This window comes from Salvelinus fontinalis, chromosome 9 (genome assembly GCF_029448725.1).
Source record: "Salvelinus fontinalis isolate EN_2023a chromosome 9, ASM2944872v1, whole genome shotgun sequence".
Lineage (NCBI taxonomy): Eukaryota > Metazoa > Chordata > Actinopteri > Salmoniformes > Salmonidae > Salvelinus > Salvelinus fontinalis.
The window spans coordinates 31,537,850-31,563,501 of NC_074673.1; the positions used below are offsets into that span (position 1 = coordinate 31,537,850).

At 42.9% G+C, this 25,652-nt stretch overlaps 1 protein-coding gene across 5 annotated transcripts in view; it reads left to right on the top strand.

Moving 5' to 3' along the window:
* The window catches only part of LOC129862422 (metabotropic glutamate receptor 3-like), a 72,888-nt gene that overhangs the window by 924 nt on the left and 46,312 nt on the right, over positions 1–25,652 (top strand). Inside the window, exons 1-2 of one of the 5 annotated variants that reach the window (XM_055934092.1) lie at positions 18–98; positions 16,331–16,396. The exons of 2 other annotated variants lie outside the window; for them this stretch is intronic. The gene's annotated coding sequence lies outside the window, so the exon portion shown is untranslated. Of the gene's footprint in view, positions 1–12; positions 99–16,330; positions 16,397–25,652 lie in introns of those variants that run through there. 2 more of the 5 variants (XM_055934090.1, XM_055934094.1) reach the window with 2 other exon arrangements.

Below are 25,652 nucleotides of genomic sequence, written 5' to 3' on the forward strand. Positions count from 1 at the left end.
GTTGAAGATTGTATTGCTACACACTGCGCGCGAACGCATCGATTTACACACCCATCAATCCGCGGTGTGCTCAGCGACTGTGCCCTCCTCGTCCGCAGGTGAGCGCGTGTACATGTCTTTTCTCCCACGCGGCTATGGGATTTGATAGCAGGTTGTTTAGGCATGGCGTAGATAAACCCAAATCATGTATGTGACGTTGTACTTATAGTTAAAGGTAGGACAGTTTTCGGTTGCCTCTATGTGTCTCTTCTGTCTCTCAGGACTCTCCTGACTGACAGACTAGGCGTGTACGTGTGTGCGTGAGGGAGTGAGTGTTTGTGTGTTTCTGTCTCTCTCCTGACTTGTCTATGTGTGTCACTTGGTGTCTCTCCTAAAAGCCTGAAAGGGCTCTTTCACATCACAGAGCTTTACCTGGCTCTCCTGAGTGCTTTGCTGTGTGTGTGTGTGTGTGTGTGTGTGTGTGTGTGTGTGTGTGTGTGTGTGTGTGTGTGTGTGTGTGTGTGTGTGTGTGTGTGTGTGTGTGTACATGCATGCATACATGCTTGTCTGAGGGTGTGTGTGTGTTTGTGTGTGTGTGTGTGTGTGTACATGCATGCATACATGCTTGTCTGAGCGTGTGTGTGTGTGTTTGGATATGTGCGTCTGTATGGTACAGTCTGTGTGTATGCGATGATACCTCATTTATTCCCCCACTGTCTGTTTAGAATTAAATATGTGTGTTTGTTGTCTGTTGTTTACAGCTTTGCCTCCATCAATCAGTTACTATTATACATCTATCACGATGAAAAGTAGTAGGCTAGTTTAAATATAGCACTATTATAAATCAAGCAGCTCATGGTGCATAGGCCTAAATTATTATTGTCAATAGCCTAGCTAATGAGTGATAAGTAATTAAAATCTGGAAAACAAACTACACAGTGGGTTGCTTAGAGAAAGAGAGTGAGTGAGAATGATTGTGTGTGTGTGTGCAGGTAAAGACAAAATATTGCTGTGCATGTGTGAATGGATATGGCCTTGTGGTTTGTATAGGCTATGTGTTGATGTAGATATGTGTAGATGACGCGTGTGCGTTCTTGCATGGCCTTCTAGACTCTATTTTTCATGCAGAGCTGTACTCTGTGGGATGAATGCAGTACAGAGCCTCTGTCACATCATTAGCAGTTCAACAGCACTCTCTTTACTCAGCACAGGGAAATAAGCCCTCTCAACTGGCTGTTTCTCTCTGTGTGTATGCGTGTCTGTGTCTGCGTGTGCATGCGTTTGTCTGTGCGTCCATCTGTTCGTCTGTCAGTCCTCACAGACCATCAGTCAGTCTCTTCATGCAGTAGCCAAACATGATAAGAAAGAGGATTTGGGAATTGACATAAACAGCATGCACAAGTTAACACATCACTGGACTGTTGCTGTCTGTCACCTGTAGCACAGATGATGGTGCTTTTGGTGCTTTTTCTATGATTGTGAAAATGTATTCATTCATATGGGGCCCATGCAGTCCAGATGTAGCGGTGTTTCAATGAACTGATCTATGAGGATGTTATGTTTGTTGAATGAGTCTGGAAGGCCATTTACAGTAAGCTTTTATTGACTCACAGCTCGGTCTACAATCATGGTAATAATAACTCTGACTGTTCATAATCTAATGATGTCAGTGATTCATGTACAGGAAGATAACTCAAATGATACAGCTTGTAGGTGCAGTATAGAGTTATGCTTCTCTAGTGTAATGTGTGTGTTTGTATTTGGACAGTGGTGGGGGTCCTGCATTTCTGCTACAGTTGATGTGTCCCTGTACCAACTCACACCGTTCTGCTCTGTTGAAGAAACAGGAGAGACTACAGACTGCTGCTGCTGCATGTAGCTCATAAACACACACACTCTATCTCTGTGGTGTGAGGTAGTGAAAGGGCAGTGGGATGTACAGCTGTACTGGTGAGTCTGAGAGATATCAGGTCAGTTAATAAATTATGAGGCTGAGAAGAGAGAGAGAGAGAGAGAGAGAGAGAAGGAAAGAAGAAGAGAGAGAGAGAAGGAAAGAAGAAGAGAGAGAGAGAGAGAGATATATAATATATAATATATATATAATATGACATTTGTAATGTCTTTATTGTTTTGAAACTTCTGTATGTGTAATGTTTACTGTTCATTTTTTATTGTTTATTTGACTTTTGTATATTATCTACCTCACTTGCTTTGGCAATGTTAACACATGTTTCCCATGCCAATAAAGCCCCTTGAATTGAATTGAATTGAATTGAGAGAGAGAGAGAGAGAGAGAGAAGGAAAGAAGAAGAGAGAGAGAGAAGGAAAGAAGAGAGAGAGAGACAGAAGGAAAGAAGAAGAGAGAGAGAGAGAGAGAGAAAGAGAAAGAGAACGAAAGAAGAAGAGAGAGAGAGTGAAGGAAAGAAGAAGAGAGAGAGAGAGAGAGAGAAAGAGAACGAAAGAAGAGAGAGAGAGAGAGAAGGAAAGAAGAAGAGAGAGAGTGAAGAGAAGGAAAGAAGAAGAGAGAGAGAGGAGGGAGAGAAAGATGCTCTGTGCTCACTGGCTGTACAGGGTCTACTAACTAGAGGGTACCCAACAGGGGAATGAAAACACACACACCAGGGTTCATTGTGGCACTCTTTTTTATATATAGTCTAGTCTTAGTCATTTTGACTAAAATAGTCATAGTCACATTTTTGTCATTTGAATAATGATTTAGTCTAGTTATTGTTAAAATTCCAAAAACAGTGTGCCATTTTAGTCAACTAAATGAAGTGGGACCAACTCACCATTATTCGAGTCACAAGCAAGTCTCAAGTCACAATATCCAAGTGTCAAGTGAAGTCCCAAGTAGAATGGGTTGAGTCTTGAATCAATTCCAAGTTGTGCATTCCAAGATCAAGTCAAGCCCAGTCGAGACACAAGTTTTTTTCAAGTCAAGTCAAGTAAAGAAAACATCTATGACTTACATTTACATTTACATTTAAGTCATTTAGCAGACGCTCTTATCCAGAGCGACTTACAAATTGGTGCATTCACCTTAAGATATCCAGTGGAACAGCCACTTTACAATAGTGCATCTAAATCTTTTAAGGGGGGGGGGGGGGGGGTCAGAAGGATTACTTTATCCTATCCTAGGTATTCCTTAAAGAGGTGGGGTTTCAGGTGTCTCCGGAAGGTGGTGATTGACTCCGCTGTCCTGGCGTCGTGAGGGAGTTTGTTCCACCATTGGGGTGGCAGAGCAGCGAACAGTTTTGACTGGGCTGAGCGGGAACTGTACTTCATCAGAGGTAGGGAGGCGAGCAGGCCAGAGGTGGATGAACGCAGTGCCCTTGTTGATAAACTTGATAAACTACAAATCTTTGTCTATTTATTGAGGCTACCAGGCAAGCCTTTTCATTATTTTGTCTACAACCCATTTTGATTATGTAATAATTCATTTTAACAACAAATTCCAAATGCTAGCTTCATAAGTAAATTATACATTTCAAGCAATTTTGACTTACCAAAAGGCAAGTAGGCCTATGCTAGTAATTGCTTCTTGATGCCCCATTGCTGGTGAGCTTGCAAAGCAAACGGTTCATATTCTTGATCGCCAAACCATTTTTGGAGCGACAGATGCATATTAATTTATGTCAATCCTCTCTCCCTACAATTTGACGTTTGCGCTGCACCCCATCCTATAGATGTACAGCAAATCAGCAATATGTTCACTAGCTGTGGATTTCAAACCTTTTGACCTGCTCTACCAAAAACGAGGGGTTCAAAGCTTGCACATGCACGCGTTCACAATCGATGCGCAAATGTAGCCTGTCATTACAGCCATAAACGATGATGCCTTTTCAAAACGCAAGATACAGAAATAAACTGTGTTTTACACCTGCATTTTGAGCTGAAAGTCATTCATGTTAGCAGTCCATTTCAACTAGTGATATCATATCACATTGTCACTTCTCTGGAGTCCAGCGCAAGCAGGATCATACGGTTTACATCGGAGATTACAGAATTAGATGGGAAGCATGATCTGTCTAGAGCAGGGGTGTCAAAGTCAAATGGACGGAGGGCCAAATAAAAAATTTAGCTACAAGCCGAGGGCCGGACTGTTCGAATGTTCATTGGAAAATTTTTAAATGACGCATATAGTCTAGTGAACCTAATTGAACCTACTGAAAACCTAACAAATATATTCCAATATGATCAGATAAATAAAGCAATATTTTCTTATGGCTCTGTCAGTAATCTTTAATTTTCAACAGACACAAAAGACAAATTTCCTTTATATAAAAATCCCCATAACATGAACATTAAATGAAAGAAACCGGTATTCAAGGCACCATCAGTAGCCTATATTTTCTATTTTAGCAAAAGTGGGCTAAATTTACTTCAAAGAAAAAAACAATAATAGCAATTTTCTATCATCCACTCAACTGAAATATTTTTAAAATATAATTGGATTGAAATACAATAAAATAAAGTGCAAAAATCTATTAATCAAAAACAACACTTTGTTTAAGGAGAAGTAACATGCAGTGAAAACAAATATCAAACTTTAACTTTTAAACTTGAACTGAGTAAAAACTCTAAATATGTGATTGCACAGTAATGTTCACTTGTTTGAGGTTGAGGGTGATACTTGGTGGTGTCCCATCTTTTCCACAAGTTCATCAATGTTCGGGGTAAGGCTCTGAGCTGAGGAAATCCTCAGAATTGAGTGGAGGTGTTCAGCAGTAAGTCGACTTCTGTGTGATGTTTTGTTCAGGTTCATCAAAGAAAACAGTTGTTCACACAGGTATGTGCTGCCAAACATAGACAACGTTTGAGCAGCCTGGATGCGCAGCTGGGGCATTGTGTCGGGGAGGAAACGGGCGAACTCCGCAGCACCCACTGCCGCATATTTTGCCCTCAGTGCATCATTGCATTGGAGGTCAATCAACTCCATTTGGAGGTTTGGTGGTGAGCTTTCCACGTCAACAGCAAATGGGTTACCGAGCAGTTCCAACCTGCTTTTTTGTGCTTCAAAGTCAGCAAATCGGCGTCAAAAGTCAGCGGCAAGCATACCTATTTTATCAGCCAACTGTGCGCTCGGGTACGCACTGGTAGAGAGCTTCTCTTTCATGGTCTGGCAGCTGGGAAAGTGGCTCAAATTTTCTTTCCGCATCTGCGTCTCCCACAGAGTCAGTTTGGTTTTAAATGCCTTCACTGTACTGTACATATCAGAGATGACATGATCCCGACCCTGCAGCTGCAAGTTCATTGCATTCAGATGACTCGTAATGTCACACAGAAAAGCCATTTCACACAGAAACATTTCGTCTCGGAGTTGTGTTGTGTCTTTCCCTTTGCTGTCCAAGAACAGACAAATCTCCTCACGAAGCTCGAAACATCTTTGAAGCACCTTTCCCTGGCTTAGCCATCGCACCTCTGTGTGATAAGGCAAATCACCATGCTCCGTTTCTAACTCCGTCAGAAATGCCTTGAACTGGCGGTGATTCAAACCTTTGGCTCTGATAAAGTTAACTGTGCGCGTGATGATGCTCATTACATGCTCCATTTTCAAGGCTTTACCGCACAACGCTTCCTGGTGTATGATACAATGATAAGCTGTCAGCTCACCTGTCGCGTTTTCCTCTTGCATCTTTTCCCGTATCTTCGCCACCAGTCCGCTCCTGTGTCCACACATCGCAGGTGCTCCGTCGGTTGTCAAACCCACGAGTTTTTCCCAAGGCAGCTCCATCTCATTTACACATCTTGACACCTCTTCATACAAATCATGCCCCGTAGTTGTGCCATGCATAGGACGTAAAGCCAAAAACTCCTCTGTCACGCTTAGGCTGGAGTCCACTCCGCGGATGAAAATTGACAACTGGGCAATGTCAGAAATGTCGGTGCTCTCATCCACAGCCAAGGAATATGCAATGAAATCTTTTCCCTTTTTCACAAGCTGCTCTTTTAGATTGATGGACAACTGGTCTACTCTCTCGGCAATGGTGTTTCTGCTCAGACTCACATTTAAAAAGAGTTGCCTTTTTTCTGGGCAAACTTCGTCACAAACTTTAATCATGCAGTTTTTGATGAAATCCCCCTCCGTAAATGGCCGGGCTGATTTAGCGATCTCTTCTGCCAAAATAAAACTGGCCTTGACAGCAGCCTGGCCTTGTGATTTGGCTTTTTTGAACAGAGCCTGTCGAGATTTGAGGCCTCGTTTTAATTCCTCTGCCTTTTGTAGCCTTTGTTCCATGTCCATATTCTTGTTTTTGTCCGCGTGTTTCGTTTCATAATGTCGTCTCAGATTATACTCTTTCAGTACCGCCACACTTTCTCCACACAGAAGACACACAGGTTTTCCAGCTACCTCCGTGAACATATACTCCGACTCCCACCTTGTTTGAAACCCCCGGTTCTCAGTGTCCACCTTCCGTTTTGCCATTTTTGATGGGTATCTGAAAGTTAATTTTACTGTGATGCTGACGACTGCTGTGCCAATAAATATTGAAATGAAGCAGCCTACTGCTCGGTGCGTCACCGTTGCATTGTGGGAAATGTAGTATTGGTGCGTGTAAAAGATCTGCGGGCTGCCGGCTTGCTGCGGTCTGCGGGCCGGTTCTAATAATAAATCAAGATCATCCCAGGGGCCGTAAAAAACCTTCTCGCGGGCCGGATGTGGCCCGCGGGCCTTGACTCTGACATATGTGGTCTAGAGCGTTTTTCTTCCTCACGAATATTGTAATTAATTTACTACAATATGTTACATCTTCAAGTATTGAAGGTAGTGCGATGTTACATATATCATTAGACATATAGCCAGTACCACGTATATAATTATAACCCACCCAAACTAGGCCTATCTGAAATATGAACATGATCAATGATGTCACCTATTGTTGTGGCAAAGATGCGTCCGTAGCAGATTGCTAAACTGTACTTTATATGGATAATATGAACGTAAGTAGGCTACTCTGTTTTTGATAGGCAAAACCGGAGAAAATGTAACAACTTTCTGGTCGCTAATCTGGATATGTGAGTTTGCCTTTGCGCACCAATGCTGATGACGACAACTCTTTGGCTCTGAAGCACAGATGAATATTTTTTAAACAATACTTTGGTGCAATGACATAGGCCTATGTTAGCGACCTTATTGAATAAGCAAAGGTATAAATAGAAAATACAAATGGAAGGCTATATTTTTATTAATTCAGTTTCACACTCCCAAAACGTTTTCACTGCACTAGTTTACCAGACCTGTGTTGATTGACAGTTTTCTGGTCCAATCAGAGGGCCGTGTGTGCGTTTCACTAGACTGTCTCTGGCTGCATGGATAGTAATCCACGGAAACTCTGTGTCACAAAATGAATGACAAACGTTACAAAACCTGGACAGATCATTTCATGTCATCAGTCTCAAGTCAAATTCAAGTTCCGAGTCTTGAGGTTCCAAGTCCTAGTCAAGTATCAAGTTATTTTATTTTCTATCTAGTCGAGCCTCATGCCATCAAATTTGTGACTTGAGTCAGACTCAAGTCCAAGTCATGTGCCTCGATTCCACACCTCTGTTAAATGCCCTTTCATTTTAGTCACATTTTAGTGACATCACATTTGTATTGCCTTATTAACCTATAGTAAACATAAATCACTGACTTTCATGTGACCAAACATGCATAGCCTTGTCCTACCAACATATTTTCTGTGTGACATCCTATTCTCTTCCCAACAGCAGAAATGTGACAAACATAGTTAAGAATATATAAGAACTATCTGGCCATGTAAATTCCTAACTCATCCTACACAGATATTGCTCATTACATACAAAACAAACAGACATATACAAGCGCAGAGAGAGAAAGAGGCACAATCACCAGATGGTGCTGCAAAGTATTGGCAAGGTAGTATGGGTTGCACCTCCGTCTGTCGGTCGTGTCATTGCCATTGTTATTGACGTTCCACAGACCCTGCAGACACATTGATGTAGTCGAGTCACTAAAACTTGAGTCCAAATCGAGTCCCAAGTCCCCTATGTCCGAGTCACCAATGGTCCCTATGGCTGAAGTCCGAGTCCCAGTGCTTGAGTCCTGGTCCAAGTGTTCAAGTTTGAGTCACTGGATCCACATTAGCTCAAAATAAAGTTATTTACCAAGTCAGATATAACTTAGTGGCAAGAAGAATTTAGTCAATACATTTCATGAATAAAGCCGACATTATTCCTTATTCAGAGAGGAATGTTTATTCAACATTTACATAACATTTGTGTAATTTTGCAGACGCTCTTTTCCAGAGCGACGTACAGTTAGTGCATTCATCTTCAGATGGCTACAGTAGGAGACAACCACACATCACAGTCGTGGGAAGTACGTTTTTCCTCAATAAGGAAAACATTGCGTCCTGCTGAACACGCCCCAGGTTGTTAGCTATAGCTAACTAATGAGGTAACATGTCTGAACAAGGTGTAGCCTTAACAAATGGCCAAAGGTCTTGTCTGCAAGTAGCCTAGTTTTAGAACAGCCCTCGATATGCTTTATGAATGTAAAATGCAGTGGGGGAAGTGGGAGGGTTCAGCGAGACTCGAAATTCAAAGTCAGACTACTTTTCTATAGTCAAGGGAGAGAAAAACTTTGATAGACTTGTTTAACTAATAAAATAAAATAAAAGTTTATAGGTCGCATATACAGATTTGCAGATATTACCGCACGTGCAGCGAAATGCCTGTGTTTCTAGCTCCAACAGTGTAGTCATACCTAGCAATACAAAACAATACACACAAAATCGGCAACATTTAAATAAAGAAAGTAAGAAATATCAGAATGTCAGATATAATGGTATATGGTGTGTATAGACAGTATGAACCGTATTCAAATGGAAAATGTTTGTACGGCAGTAGTTATATAGGATGAGCCTTGACTAGAGTACAGTATACACAGTACATATGAAGTGGGTAAAACAGTATGTAAACATTATTAAAGTGACCAGTGTTCAATGACTATGTACATAGGGCAGCAGTCTCTAAGGTGCACGGTAGAGTAGTGGGTGGTAGCCGGCTAGTAATAGTGACTAAGTTTCAGGGCAGGGTACTGGGCGGAGGCTTGCTAGTGGTGACTGTTTAAAAGTCTGATGGCCTGGAGAAATATTTGTTTTATCAGTCTCTCTGTCCAAACTTTGATGTACCTGTACTGTCTCCGCCTTCTAGATGGTAGCGGGGTGAACATGCCGTGGCTCGGGTGGCTGAGGTGCTTGATGATCTTCTTGGCCTTCCTCTGACAGCGGGTGCTGTAGAGGGCAGGCAGTGTGCCCCCGCTAATGCTTTGGGCTGACCGCACCACCCTCTGAAAAGCCCTGCGGTTGCCAACTGTGAAATTGCGGTACCAGGCGGTGTTACATCCCCACAGCATGCTCTCAATAGTGCATCTGTAGGAGTTTGTGAGGGTCTTAAGGGCCAAGACAAATTTTGGCTGGGTGAGGGCCTTGTAACCGTCCAGGAAGAGAGAGTAGCTAGGATCGAGAGTCCGTGATGCCCATATAGCACAGGAGATGTGTTGATAGCATTTTGGTAGCATTTTCCTCAGATTTACTTTATTAAAGTCCCCAACTATAATAAATTTGGCCTAAGGACATGCGGCAGCTGGCCTAGCAGGTAGCCTTGTGGTTAAGAGCGTTGGGCCAGTAACTGAAAGGTCGCTGGTTTGAGTCCCTGAGCTGGCAAGTTGGAAAAAATCTGCAGTTCTGCCCTTGAGCAAGGCAGTTAATCCCCAGCAACTGCTCCCCGGGCACCGTGGACATAGGATAAGGCAGCCCCCCGCACCTCTCTGATTCAGATGGGTTGGGTTAAATGCGGAAGACACATTTCAATTGGATGCATTCAGTTGTGCAAATGACTAGGTATCCCCTTTTCCAGTTTTCAAATAGTCCAGTGTAGTTCCTTGAGAGCTGTCGCAGTGTCGGTTTGGGGGTGAATATACACGGCTGTGACGATGACCACATAAAATTATCTCTGGAGGTAATGTGGTCGGCATTTGATGGGGAAGTATTCCAAATCGGGAGAACAAAAGATCTTAACCTTTACCGAACCTCAACCCCGGATCCGGGATCACCCCTCACCCCCCCCCACACTGATTAGCATCGCTAGCATAGCTTCACAATTAAATAGTAGCTTCTAAATATCATTAAATCACAAGTCCAAGACACCAAATGAAAGATACAGATCTTGTGAATAAAGCCACCGTTTCAGATTTTTAAAATGTTTTACAGGGAAGACAAAATATGTAAATCTATTAGCTAACCACGTTAGCAAAAGACACCACTTTCCTAACTCCATCAGTTTCTTACTCCATCAGGTGCTATCACCAATTCGGCCAAATAAAGATATTGATAGCCACTAACCAAGAAAAAACCTCATCAGATGACAGTCTGATAACATATTTATTGTATAGGATAGGTTTTGTTAGAAAAATGTGCATATTTCAGGTATAAATCATAGTTTACAATTGCACCCACCATCACAACTCGACTAGAATAAATACACAGAGCAACGTGTATTACCTAATTACTAATCATAAAACATTTCTTAAAAATACACAACTCACAGCAATGGAAAGACACAGATCTTGTGAATTCAGACAATATTTCAGATGTTCTAAGTGTTTTACAGCGAAAACACAATAAATCGTTATATTAGCATACCACATATGCAAACGTTACCCGACCATTGATTCAAGCCAAAGAGAGCGATATCGTTATCATCGCCAAAATATATTAATTTTTTCACTAACCTTCTCAGAATTCTTCCGATGACACTCCTGTAACATCATATTACAACATACATATAGAGTTTGTTCGAAAATCTGCATATTTAGCCACAAACAACCGTGGTTATACAATGACAATACTAGCAAAACTAGCCTGAAAATGTCGGACGCCATCTTTCACAGTGATCTTGTCTCATGGATAACTATTCATAAACTTGACTAAAAAAATATAAGTTGGACAGCTATCGAAAGACAAATTAGTTCTTAATGCAATCGCTGAAATACATTTCTAAAATTATCCTTACTGTGCAATACAGGGTTCGCCAAGCGAAGCTATACCAAACAAAATGGCGGAATATGCGTTTAAAACTTTTCGACAGAACAACGATTTATCATCTTAAATATTTCTTACTATGAGGTGATCTTCCATCAGAATCTTGGGCAATGTATCCTTTCTTGGGTCTAATCTTCTTTTGGTCGAAAGATGTCCTCTGTCCGTCGAAATGCCCACTAACGTTCGACCGGGACCCCGAAACGTGCCCAAAGCTTCAAAGAGCATCACATAGAAATGCCTCAAAATCGCACTAAACGGATATAAATTGCTATAAAACGGTTTAAATTAACTACCTTATGATGTTTTTAACACCTATAACGAGTAAAAACATGACCGGCGCTATATTACTGGCTAAACCAAGGCTTGGAAAAAGGCCAGTCCGACGTCATTCTTGCGTTGAGCGCAGGGTCCAAAAGAACGCTACTTCCGGTATTTGGTGATTAAAGAGGCACTGATTGCGCAATCGACTCCATTCAAATTGTCACCACTTACTGACATCTAGAGGAAGGCGTGGGCAGTGTTTGTATCCTCATAGGATTTACAGGGACTTTAAAACTGATCTGGAACCAGAGGCCAAGATTTCTGAAATCTCACACACTGGGAGAAAGTGCTGTAGAATGAGTTCTGTTTCACTCAGAGACATAATTCAAACGGCTATAGAAACTAGAGAGTGTTTTCTATCCAATAATAACAATAATATGCATATTGTACGAGCAAGAATTGAGTACTAGGCAGTTTAATCTGTAGAGCAAATTATGCTAATGCAAAACAGCACCCCCTATAGTGGCAAGAAGTTTAAGTTCCTGTACATTACCACAATTACACCAATAGTTGTTAATTATGAAACAAACCCTGGAGAGTTCTTTCTTCCTGTTCGCGTGATGGATGGAGAACCCCACTGGCTGAATGGATGAGGACAATATATCCAGAGAGAGCCATGATTTGATAAAACAGAGTATGTTAATGTCTCTCTGGAAGGAGGACCTCGCCCTGAGCTCGTTTACTTTATTGTCCAGGGACTGAACGTTAGCGAGTAATATACTCGGAAGCGGTGGATGGTATGCACACTGCCTGAGTCTGACTAGGGCCCCACTTCTTCCTCTTTTACGGTGTTGGTGCACCCCCCGGGATGAATAGAGCTGCCTCGGGAAGTTCAAACAAAAGATCCTGGGAAGTAGAATTTCTGCTCAAATTTCTGACGATCTAATATCCCAAAGTTTTTTTCGGCTGTAGGTAGTAATATAAGAAATGTTCTGAACAAATAATGTTTCTCTCATAATTCATTTTACAGACTCAAAAATATCCCACCATGTCGAACAAACAAATTATCTGTCGGGCATTTATAAAACTTCCTGTTCCATCACAGCTGTCGTGATGACAAATTTTAGTCACAGAGATACAGTAATTTCATCCCGTTTCGTTTGAAATGGGAACTGAAATGAAGAAAAGAAATCTGGGTCTATTTAGTCAGTTATAGTCTCGTCAATTGGCACTGAAAAATAGGTTTGAAGAATATTTTAGTTTTGTTGACAAAATGAACACTGACACACACACACACACAAACATCCGCAAACACACATACACACACATAGCCAGGGGCACTAGCAGCCAACTTGTCTTGGAGATTAGCATACAGTAATAGCCAACATCATCTCTCCTCTCCTTCCGCCAACCCCCTTTCTTTTCACTCCAGGACTGAACCTGTCACCCAGTCAGTGTCCTGACTACGCATCAGGCAAAGTCCTACTACAGAGACAGGGCTTAGTGGTCTGCAGATGACCCAGGTTTGAATCTACAGCCTTTGAATTCATCTGATGACATTTTTTCATACACTAGTATAAAGGGATAACCATGTACACGATGGCACTCCCAACTATATATTTACTACTCATACATCCATACAACCAAATAGGACTATATTGCACTACTGGGTGACGGTGATAGGGTATAGATGTTAGAGCTGATTCCATTCTTTAACTTCAAATTGTCTGGCTGTGACCTGTGACCCGCAGGGAGCTGACTGTGCGGCCTGATCGTTACTCTAATAAGCCCTGCTCTGTGTGGGGGTGAGCAGGGCATTAAGGACCACAGCACAAATTATGGATTACTGATTATGATTGGTAAATAGTGATAAATGATATGCATTATAACTATGAATCCTTATTAGACAGATCTGATGACATACTGCACTGGTATTGCATCAGTAGTAGTAGTAGTGGTGGCAGAGGTGTATCTACCATCGAGTCACTAAATCTATAGTCTATAGTTTGACCCGTAGGTGAAACCCCAGACAGCTTTGGGTTGATTTGGTCTTTACATCTGCAGTGTTTTGGTTCACTTGCAATCACAACTCTATTTATGACCTGAGATTCAAATTGTAAAATCTTATCTTGCCTCATGGCAAAAGGTGTGGAATTGTAGCAAACTTACTATAAAACTGCAACATTTTCTCTATGCCCCATGTCAAAATGTGTAGAATTGCATGAAATGAACTCTAAAACTTTCTCCCCGCTGTCAAGAGGGGGGCTGCAAACATGTTTAGCTCGCAATGTGTTGAGGGGATGTGGGTACGCTGACAGGTGTATAAAATCGAGGACACAGCCATGCAATCTCCATAGAAAAACCTTGGCAGTACAATGGCCCTTACTGAAGAGCTCAGTGACTTTCAACGTGGCACAGTCATAGGATTCCACCAACAAGTCAGTTCATCATAATTTCTGCCCTGCTAGAGCTGCCCCGATCAACTGTAAGTGCTGTTATTCTGAAGTGGAAACGTCTAGGAGCAACAACTTCTTAGGTAGGCCGTACATGTTTACAGAACAGGACCGCTGAAGCTCCTGTAGAGTTTAAAAATCGTCTGTCCTCGGGTTGCAACACTCACTACCAAGTTCCAAACTGCCTCTGGAAGCAACATCAACGCAAAAACTGTTAGTCAGGATTTTCATGAAATGGGTTTCCATGACCGAACAGCTGCACACAAGCCTAAGATCGCCATGCGCAATGCCAAGCATCAGCTGTAGTGGTGTAAAGCTCACCACCATTGGACTCTGGAGCAATGGAAATGTGTTCTCTGGAGTGATGAATCACTCTTCACCATATGGCAGTCCGACGGACGAATCTGGGTTTGGCAGATGCCAGGAGAATGCTACCTGCCTGAATGCATAGTGCTAACTGTAAAGTTTGGTGGAAGAGGAATAATGGTCTGTGGCTGTTTTTCATGGTTTGGGCTAGGCCCCTTAGTTCCAGTGAAGGGAAATCTTAATGCTATAGCATACAATGACATTCTATATGATTCTGTCAAATCAAATCAAATTGTATTAGTCACATGTGCCGAATACAACAGGTGTAGACTTTACCAACAATGCAGTTACAAAAAAATACAGATAAGAATAAGAAATAAAAGTAACAAGTAATTAAAGAGCTTCCAACTTTTTGACAACAGTTTGGGGAAGGCCCTTTCCTGTTTCAGCATGTCAATGCCCCTGTGCACAAAGCGAGGTACATACAGAAATGGTTTGTCGAGATCACTATGGAAGAATTTGACTAGCCTGAACAGAGCCCTGACCTCAACCCCATCGAACACCTTTGGGATGAATTGGAACGGCAACTGCGAGCCAGGCCTAATATCCCAACATCAGTGCCCAACCTCACTAATACTCTTGTGGCTGAATGGAAGCAAGTCCCAGCAGCAACATCTAGTGGAAAGCCTTCCCAGAAGAGTGGAGGCTGTTATAGCAGCAAAGGGGGACCAACTCCATATTACTGCCCATGATATTGGAATGCGATGTCCATATACTTTTGACCATGTTGTGTATCTTGATTCTGAATTGGGCTGTTAAGGACAGCACAAGGCTGGTCTTGACATATAGCTACATTTTAGTCATTTAGCAGACACTCTTATCCAAAGCAATTAGGGTGCCAATTAGGGCACATTGACAGATTTTTCAATTTAGTTGTCTCAGGAATTTGAACCAGCAACTTTTCATTTATTGGCCCAATGCTCTTAACCGCCAGTCTAAACTGACTTACTGTGCTTACTGAGCTACTCCTAGAGTCTTTAGACCAAGTGGGACGGGTTGGTGTTGAATCATTTTAGGGGTGTGTGTAGTGTGCTGGTGTGTGTACCTCTCTGCTGTACCTCTCTGTCCTATTTATGGATTGACAGTCTTTCCTCCCTAAAACACACTCTGTAAATAATGAATGAACTGTCCATCTCACCCAATACACAGGAGGGAGTATGTCTGGAATACCAAACCTTAACACACACACACAAACTTACCTGCACAAATTCTTTTTGAGGTTTTCTATTAAATATACCACATGGTGTGAACTGTTTATGTAGCTGCTACCTAGAGAGATGGAGAGACATAGAGAGAGAGAGAGAGAGAGAGAGAGAGAGAGAGAGAGAGAGAGAGAGAGAGAGAGAGAGAGAGAGAGAGAGAGTACAGTTTAGAGGGATGCACACAGAAAGAAAGGGAAACAAAGAAATGGTCTGTTAGCTCTCTCACACTGAAAGATCCGCTCCAATGGTGGAGCTTTTTCACACAGAGGTACAGATAAACAAACACACAACACACACATACACCCACACATAGTGCAGAGTGGGGTGAGTACTGTGGTCCATCGACCCTGCATGTCCTCTCTCTGCGGGTACGTGTCATCAACAACATCCCTGCCTGTTAGAGAGGGAGGGGAGAGATAAGGGGATGGGGAGATGGGGAGAGAAAAGCCGGGTTCACATTTTTGGGGGTTCTGTGCAAGCGCTGTATGAAGCTGACTAAATATAACAACATATGACTAAATATATAACTAAATATATTCTGTTATTGTACTAGTGTGTTTTACTCATTGCAAGTAGGTGTAAGCAGAGCACACATTTGACTAGAATGGAATATCTACTGTCTTGTTTTTTTAAAAGAGTCACAGCTTGAGGAAAGTAAGGAGGGAAAGCAAGAGCATAGAGATAGAGGGAAGGGAGGAGATCAAAATCTGATCTAGAAGGTGATTGACCTGTGTACTGTAACTTCAGGTCATGATTAGTCTCTCTATCAGGATAGAGGTCTGCTAATCTCCACCTTTGCCCTTTACTCTTTTTATCCTGGCCCAATGTCTGAACCATGTAACGAAGACTTACTTGATGAAGGGCAATACAAATACATCAGTGTGTGTGCCTGTGCATGCGTGTGTGTGTCCGTGTGTGTGTGGCCCTAAACATTGTTTGGCAACCAATTCTCTGTCTAAACCCCCCAACTCTCTTCTCGTCCTCTATCTCCCTCTCTCTGTAGGTTACTCTGGGGATGTAGCTATGTATCATGACCCAGCAGCTCTTTGGCTTGTTTGTTTCTTGTCAGGTAAGATACTGCACTATTTAGGAGGGAATGTTAAGGTGAGGTATTCAAACACCATAACCTGCATTCTCAATGGAGCACAGCACAAGATTAGTAATCAAATACCTGTCATCATAAGCTAGCCAAGTGTTTTAGAGGCTTACTGTATTTTTAAAATGTGCATATGGATGTGTGTTACATGTGATGCATAAATAGCCACAATAACTACACCAAGTTTGCTGTAGGCTTAATTAGTTGTAGAGCTGATATGTAGGAGCTATCATTAACATGCAGCTGAATCTCTCTAAGAGGTTACCACGCGGTGAATATTCCTTTTCTGAGGATGCTGAAATGGTAGAGCTGGTTAGCGTAAGATTGCAGTGTGTTTCTGTGCGTGTGTGTGCATGCGCGCGTGTGTGTAGTATAAGAATGTTTGAAGATATTATTATTTGGCTCATCAGTTCAAAATTGATTTTATGAGTTGGCAATTAGATTACAGCATGCTGTTAAAGAAAAGCCCTGGGTGGAACTGCTGCTAGTCTCAAACGCTATCTGCACCCAAAACACACACACACACACACACACACACACACACACACACACACACACACACACACACACACACACACACACACACACACACACACACACACACACACACACACACACACACACACACACACACACACACACACAGACAACATTGCGCTGGGCACTCATCAAAACGCAGGCCAACCAAGTTAATTACAGTGTTGTGCTGAAGGGCTGTGACTTACAGAGAGAGATAAAAAGAGACAGAGAGACAGAGAGAAAAGGCAGAGAGAGATGGAGAGAGAGGGGGAGAGAGAGGAGGGTAGAGATGAATCGAAAGAGGGGGAGAGATGGAAAGAGAGAGAGATGAGGGGTGGGGAGTTCACTCTCAGGACAGTATTTTCATGTTCTTTTTATGAGGTTTCTCTTTTGTAGATTGAGATCTTATTTTGGAATAAATTGTTTATAGTTTGGGTGTTCGATCGATCGTTAAGATGACTCTGTGCACCTCTTTTTTTTCACACGCGGGTGCACACACACACACCTTTCCTTGGGGTGTGACGTCAGCTTGAAAGAGCATGGGTGAAACATTTATAAACACAGACCCTAGTGGGGGATACATTTCTGAAATAGTTGCAGGAGAATCTTACTGATGAGACAACCTACAGCAATGAAAATGTTGGGTTGTTTAGATGACACAACTGTTGGGTTGTTTAGATGACACAACTGTTGGGTTGTTTAGATGACACAAATGTTGGGTTGTTTAGATGACACAACTGTTGGGTTGTTTAGATGACACAAATGTTGGGTTGTTTAGATGACACAACTGTTGGGTTGTTTAGATGACGCAAATGTTGGGTTGTTTAGATGACACAAATGTTGGGTTGTTTAGATGACACAAATGTTGGGTTGTTTAGATGACACAAATGTTGGGTTGTTTAGATGACACAAATGTTGGGTTGTTTAGATGACGCAAATGTTGGGTTGTTTAGATGACACAAATGTTGGGTTGTTTAGATGACACAAATGTTGGGTTGTTTAGATGACACAAATGTTGGGTTGTTTAGATGACACAAATGTTGGGTTGTTTAGATGACGCAAATGTTGGGTTGTTTAGATGACACAACTGTTGGGTTGTTTAGATGACACAACTGCTGGGTTGTTTAGATGTTGTTTAGATGACACAACTGTTGGGTTGTTTAGATGACACAACTGTTGGGTTGTTTAGATGACACAACTGTTGGGTTGTTTAGATGACGCAAATGTTGGGTTGTTTAGATGTTGTTTAGATGACGCAAATGTTGGGTTGTTTAGATGACGCAAATGTTGGGTTGTTTAGATGTTGCTTAGATGACGCAAATGTTGGGTTGTTTAGATGACGCAAATGTTGGGTTGTTTAGATGACGCAAATGTTGGGTTGTTTAGATGTTGTTTAGATGACGCAAATGTTGGGTTGTTTAGATGTTGTTTAGATGACGCAAATGTTGGGTTGTTTAGATGACGCAAATGTTGGGTTGTTTAGATGACGCAAATGTTGGGTTGTTTAGATGACGCAAATGTTGGGTTGTTTAGATGACGCAAATGTTGGGTTGTTTAGATGACGCAAATGTTGGGTTGTTTAGATGTTGTTTAGATGTTGTTTAGATGACGCAAATGTTGGGTTGTTTAGATGACGCAAATGTTGGGTTGTTTAGATGACACAACTGTTGGGTTGTTTAGATGACGCAAATGTTGGGTTGTTTAGATGTTGTTTAGATGACGCAAATGTTGGGTTGTTTAGATGACGCAAATGTTGGGTTGTTTAGATGACGCAAATGTTGGGTTGTTTAGATGACGCAAATGTTGGGTTGTTTAGATGACACAAATGTTGGGTTGTTTAGATGACGCAAATGTTGGGTTGTTTAGATGACAACTGTTGGGTTGTTTAGATGTTGTTTAGATGTTGATTAGATGTTGTTTAGATGACACAACTGTTAGGTTGTTTAGATGTTGTTTAGATGACACAAATGTTGGGTTGTTTAGATGACACAACTGTTGGGTTGTTTAGATGACACAACTGTTAGGTTGTTTAGATGTTGTTTAGATGTTGTTTAGATGTTGTTTAGATGACACAACTGTTAGGTTGTTTAGATGTTGTTTAGATGTTGTTTAGATGTTGTTTAGATGACACAACTGTTGGGTTGTTTAGATGTTGTTTAGATGACACAACTGTTGGGTTGTTTAGATGTTGTTTAGATGACACAACTGTTGGGTTGTTTAGATGTTGTTTAGATGACACAACTGCTGGGTTGTTTAGATGTTGTTTAGATGACACAACTGCTGGGTTGTTTAGATGACACAACTGTTAGGTTGTTTAGATGACACAACTGTTGGGTTGTTTAGAGGCATTGGGTCACATAGTTGGGTTGTTTTCTTTCACATCTCTTAGATGTTAAGTCCCCCAAATGGGAGACTTTGAGCGGTTCTGGACTGGGTCAGACTGACATGTTGGTGTACAAAGCTCTCTGTGAACGCTGTAGGGTCCCGGGCCATATAGTGCCAGAAAGCCTCATCTGTCTGCTCTCCCCTATCACTCTCTTAGGAAGCTGACTTGAAGTGTCAGGTTTCATATCCCACATTTGCATAGGGGGTGACGTGTCACATTTTCTGGCCTATCCAGACAAAGAATCGATTTTCTCTTTGTCTGAGCTAGTGAGCCCAGCCTGGGAAACCGCAAATGAATGGTGGCTGTCGAGCGAGTCTTGCTGTCACATTCTCAGATGGATTTAGAGCTCTCAACAGGAAACCATTCTAAATCATTTCATAGAATTGAAACAAGGCCACTTTCTCTTGGTCAAAGACGGACAAAATCACTTTGTGCTTAAAGTTAAAGTTGTAACATGTTTAGGAAATAATTATCTGTTGTCAGTTATATGAAATACTCACTAAGTATGATCATATACATTTTTCATTAATAAGAAATGTGAAATCATTAACATTTGATTGTTGATTGTTACTATAATTAGAAAGCACAGTCATTTCAAGCCCTGTTTCCCCACTTTCATAGGAAAAAAATCAGGTATGTTTTTTCATATTTTCATCATATTTTGTACTATGTACTTGAGCTTTTGTCCAAAAGTAAGTACACGTCAGCAATTTACTTAAAACAATGACCAGAAAGGTGAGTTCCAGACCTTTCTATAATGATGCAACATTACCAGTTCTTGTTAATGCCCATCTGATTAAAAATAATTACGTTTTACGTAATTACGTAAAAATCATTTAGGCAGAAATCTCATTTTTTTTAAAGAAAAGTTGTGTTGTTAATGCTAGGTTATTGGTGCTGGGTTATTGAGATATTACACAGCGGGTCAGAACAGAAGACGGAAGGCGTAGCTTATTATGGGCGGGGCTTTCAGATATTTCTTTTTGGTCAACTGTGAGAGTAAATCTAATCCCTGTTCATCTGTTTCTCTTGCATTGTTATCAAATGTTACTGATGAACACTGAGAGTTATGAAGCTTCAATTAGCCTTATAGTAGCAAAGCGCATGTCCCACCCACCTGAGGATCTGTCTTTTTCAAATCGAATGTCAAATCAAATCAAATGTTATTTGTCACATGCGCCGAATATCGTGAAATGCTTACTCACAAGCACTTAACTAACAAAGCAATTTTAAGAAAATAGATATTTACTAAATAAACTAAAGTTAAAAAATAAATAAAAATAATAATAACTATAATTTAGGCTACATACAGGGGGTACCGGTACGGTGTCAGTGTGCACGGTACAGATTGGTCGAGGTAATTTGTGCATGTAGGTAGGGGTAAAATTACTATGCATAGATAATAAACAGCGAGTAGCAGCAGTGTAAAAACAAAGGGGGTGTCAATGCAAAATAGTCCAGGTGGCCATTTGATTAATTGTTCAGCAGTCTTATGGCTTCGAGGTAGAAAGTATTAAGGAGCATTTTGGACCTAGACTTGGCGCTCCAGTACCGCTTGCCGTGCGGTAGCAGAGAGAACAGTCTATGACTTGGGTGACTGGAGTCTTTGAGAATTTATGAGGCCTTCCCCTGACACCGCCTATTATATAGGTCCTGGGTGGCAGGAAGCTTGGCCCCAGTGATGTACTTGGCCGTACGCACTACCCTCTGTAGCGCCTTACGGTCAGATGCAGAGCAGTTGCCATACCAGGTGGGGATGCTCTCGATGGTGCAGCTGTAGAACTTTTTGAGGATCTGGAGACCCATGCCAAATCTTTTCAGTCTCCTGAGGGGGGAAAGGCATTGTCGTGCCCTCTTTATGACCGTCTTGGTGTGTTTGGACCATGATAGTTCGTTGGTGATGTGGACACCAAGGAACTTGAAACTCTCGACCCGCTCCACTACAGCCCCGTCCATGTTAATGGGTGCCTTTTCCTGTAGTCCACAATCAGCTCCTTTGTCTTGCTCACATTGAGGGAAAGATTGTTATTTTTTATTTTATTTTATTATTTTATTTATTTTACCCCCCTTTTTTCTCCCCAATTTCGTGGTATCCAATTGTTAGTAGTTACTATCTTGTCTCATCGCTACAACTTGTCTCTCCCGTACGGGCTCGGGAGAGATGAAGGTCGAATCCAAGCATCCAACCCGGAAGCCAGCCGCACCAATGTGTCGGAGGAAACACCATGCACCTGGCGACCTTGGTTAGCGTGCACTGCACCCGGCCCGCCACAGGAGTCGCTGGTGCGCGATGAGACAAGGATATCCCTATCGACCAAACCCTCCCTAACCCGGACGACGCTAGGCCAATTGTGCGTCGCCCCACGGACCTCCCGGTCACGGCCGGCTGCGACAGAGCCTGGGTGCGAACCCAGAGTCTCTGGTGGCACAGCCAGCACTGCGATGCAGTGCCCTAGACCACTGCGCCACCCGGGAGGCGAGATTGTTGTCCTGGCACCACACTGACAGGTCTCTGACCTCCTTCCTATAGACTGTCTCATCGTTGTTGGTGATCAGGCCTACCACTGTTGTGTCGACTTAATGATGGTGTTGGGAGTCGTGTTTGGCCACGCAGTCATGGGGGAACAGGTAGTACAGGAGGGGACTAAGTACACACCCCTGAGGGGCCCCAGTGTTGAGGATCAGCGTGGCATATGTGTTATTGCCTACCCTTACCACCTAGGGGCTTTGTGGGCACTATGGTTTTGAACGCTGAGCTGAAGTCAATGAACAGCATTCTGACATAGGTGTTCCTTTTGTCCAGGTGGGAAAGGGCGTGCGATTGAGATTGTGTCACATGTGGATCTATTTCCTGTGTTTGAGGGGTACAAAATCCACTTGTCACTTAAATATCCCTGGATTTATTGGATTCATTTTACACCTGCGACTCTTTCATACTATTGCTTGTGCCTGTCGTTTTTTCCCGTTTAATGTTACAACTGTGGAAATAAAATAAAATGAAATAAAATTTATTGGTCACATACACGTGTTTAGCAGATGTTATGGGTCACATACACGTGTTTAGCAGATGTAATTGGTCACATACATGTGTTTAGAAGATGTTATGGGTCACATACACGTGTTTAGTAGATGTTATTGGTCACATACACGTGTTTAGAAGATGTTATTGGTCACATACATGTGTTTAGAAGATGTTATTGGTCACATACACGTGTTTAGTAGATGTTATTGGTCACATACACGTGTTTAGTAGATGTTATTGGTCACATACAAGTGTTTAGCAGATGTTATTGGTCACATACATGTGTTTAGAAGATGTTATTGGTCACATACACGTGTTTAGTAGATGTTATTGGTCACATACATGTGTTTAGCAGATGTTATGGGACACATACACGCTGTTTTTCAGTCTCTCGGTCTCCACTTTGATGCACCTGTACTGACCTCGCTTTCTGGATGATAGCGGGTTGAACAGGCAGTGGCTCGTGTGGTTGTTGTCCTTGATGATCTTTTTGACCTCCTTGTGACAACGGGTGCTATAGGTCTCCTGGAGGGCAGGTAGTTTGCCCCCGGTGATGCGTTGTGCAGACCTCACTATCCTCTGGAGAGCCTTGCGGTTGTGGGCGGTGCGTGTTGGTAATGACCTGTCAAACACAAACTGGCTGAAATGTGCTCAATGGAATACGTTGGATTTCCATTGAATCTGTACGAATGCTAATGCTTCGTCTGGGATTTAACGCACCATCTCGACACTCATATGAGAAGAAAGATGACACTATTTTGATTGGTGTTCATTTTTTTGGAGAATTGAAAAAAGTAATAATTGAATACAGTTGAAATGTTTAGATAGGTCTAATCGAGAGCCAAGTGTGTTGATCTTCTGATCCGAGTGTATCCTGCTATTGACACACTTGTTGAATTATGAAAGAGAACGTGACAACAACAGTAATTAATGAGGCAGTCTAGACAGCGCAGGAGAATGCAGGTAGGGTATACAGAGCAGGAGAATGCAGGTAGGGTAGACAGAGCAGGAGAATGCAGGTAGGGTAGACAGAGCAGGAGAATGCAGGTAGGGTAGACAGAGCAGGAGAATGCAGGTAGGGTAGACAGAGCAGGAGAATGCAGGTAGGGTAGACAGAGCAGGTTGGGTAGACAGAGCAGGTCGGTTAGACAGAGCAGGTCGGTTAGACAGAGCAGGTTGGGTAGACAGAGCAGGTTGGGTAGACAGAGCAGGTAGGGTAGACAGAGCAGGAGAATGCAGGTAGGGTAGACAGACCAGGAGAATGCAGGTAGGGTATACAGAGCAGGAGAATGCAGGTAGGGTAGACAGAGCAGGTAGGGTAGACAGAGCAGGTTGGGTAGACAGAGCAGGTCGGTTAGACAGAGCAGGTCGGTTAGACAGAGCAGGTCGGGTAGACAGAGCAGGTAGGGTAGACAGAGCAGGTAGGGTAGACAGAGCAGGAGAATGCAGGTAGGGTAGACAGAGCAGGAGAATGCAGGTAGGGTATACAGAGCAGGAGAATGCAGGTAGGGTAGACAGAGCAGGAGAATGCAGGTAGGGTATACAGAGCAGGAGAATGCAGGTCGGTTAGACAGAGCAGGTCGGGTAGACAGAGCAGGAGAATGCAGGTAGGGTATACAGAGCAGGAGAATGCAGGTCGGTTAGACAGAGCAGGTAGGGTAGACAGAGCAGGAGAATGCAGGTAGGGTAGACAGAGCAGGAGAATGCAGGTCGGTTAGACAGAGCAGGTCGGGTAGACAGAGCAGGTCGGGTAGACAGAGCAGGTAGGGTAGACAGTGCAGGAGAATGCAGGTAGGGTATACAGAGCAGGAGAATGCAGGTAGGGTAGACAGAGCAGGTAGGGTAGACAGAGCAGGAGAATGCAGGTAGGGTATACAGAGCAGGTTGGGTAGACAGAGCAGGTAGGGTAGACAGAGCAGGAGAATGCAGGTAGGGTATACAGAGCAGGTTGGGTAGACAGAGCAGGTCGGTTAGACAGAGCAGGTCGGTTAGACAGAGCAGGTCGGGTAGACAGAGCAGGTAGGCTAGACAGAGCAGGAGAATGCAGGTAGGGTAGACAGAGCAGGAGAATGCAGGTAGGGTAGACAGAGCAGGTAGGGTAGACAGAGCAGGTTGGGTAGACAGAGCAGGTCGGTTAGACAGAGCAGGTTGGGTAGACAGAGCAGGTAGGGTAGACAGAGCAGGAGAATGCAGGTAGGGTAGACAGAGCAGGAGAATGCAGGTAGGGTAGACAGAGCAGGTCGGGTAGACAGAGCAGGTCGGGTAGACAGAGCAGGTCGGTTAGACAGAGCAGGTCGGGTAGACAGAGCAGGTAGGGTAGACAGAGCAGGTAGGGTAGACAGAGCAGGTCGGGTAGACAGAGCAGGTAGGGTAGACAGAGCAGGTCGGGTAGACAGAGCAGGTAGGGTAGACAGAGGGTCGGGTAGACAGAGCAGGTCGGGTAGACAGAGCAGGTAGGGTAGACAGAGCAGGTAGGGTAGACAGAGCAGGTCGGGTAGACAGAGCAGGTAGGGTAGACAGAGCAGGTCGGGTAGACAGAGCAGGTCGGGTAGACAGAGCAGGTCGGGTAGACAGAGCAGGTAGGGTAGACAGAGCAGGTCGGGTAGACAGAGCAGGTAGGGTAGACAGAGCAGGTCGGGTAGACAGAGCAGGTCGGGTAGACAGAGCAGGTAGGGTAGACAGAGCAGGTCGGGTAGACAGAGCAGGTAGGGTAGACAGAGCCAGTGTTTGGTGGTTGCAGCCCTGTTCTATACCTTGATGTTAACTCTTTGACGTATACGATCACATATTTGTGATCATTGTTGAGTTGTCCCTGCAGCTTACCATCGCAAATATGTGATTGGAACAGTAGCAACAGAACACATGATGCAACAAATGTGTCTAAATAGTATTGTTGTCTGAAAAGCATCTCAACAATGTTTTGTACTTATGAGAAATAAAGGTCTTCACAACTTTAGTCCTCAATTTCACCTTTTATTGTTAAAGATAAATGTGAACTTCATCATCCAAGCATCACATGGAACACATCCACAGTCAAACCTATTCCATAAACCCTGACAAAAAACATGTTTGTGACCTAACAGCTAGACTTGTTAACAATGTACCACATCTCTGGTAAACGCAAGTGAGAAATGTAATATTTTTAAGAGAAGAGATGCGTGTCAGCTACGCTAACAGCAGCTACATTCTTTATGATGGCAGAAATTTTATAAGCTAAATAACAATACAACCCCTGGAAAGGGGAGTCTGAGCTGGCAACCCTGAGTAACAACAGTTACAATCAAGCCAATCAGTTACAACCA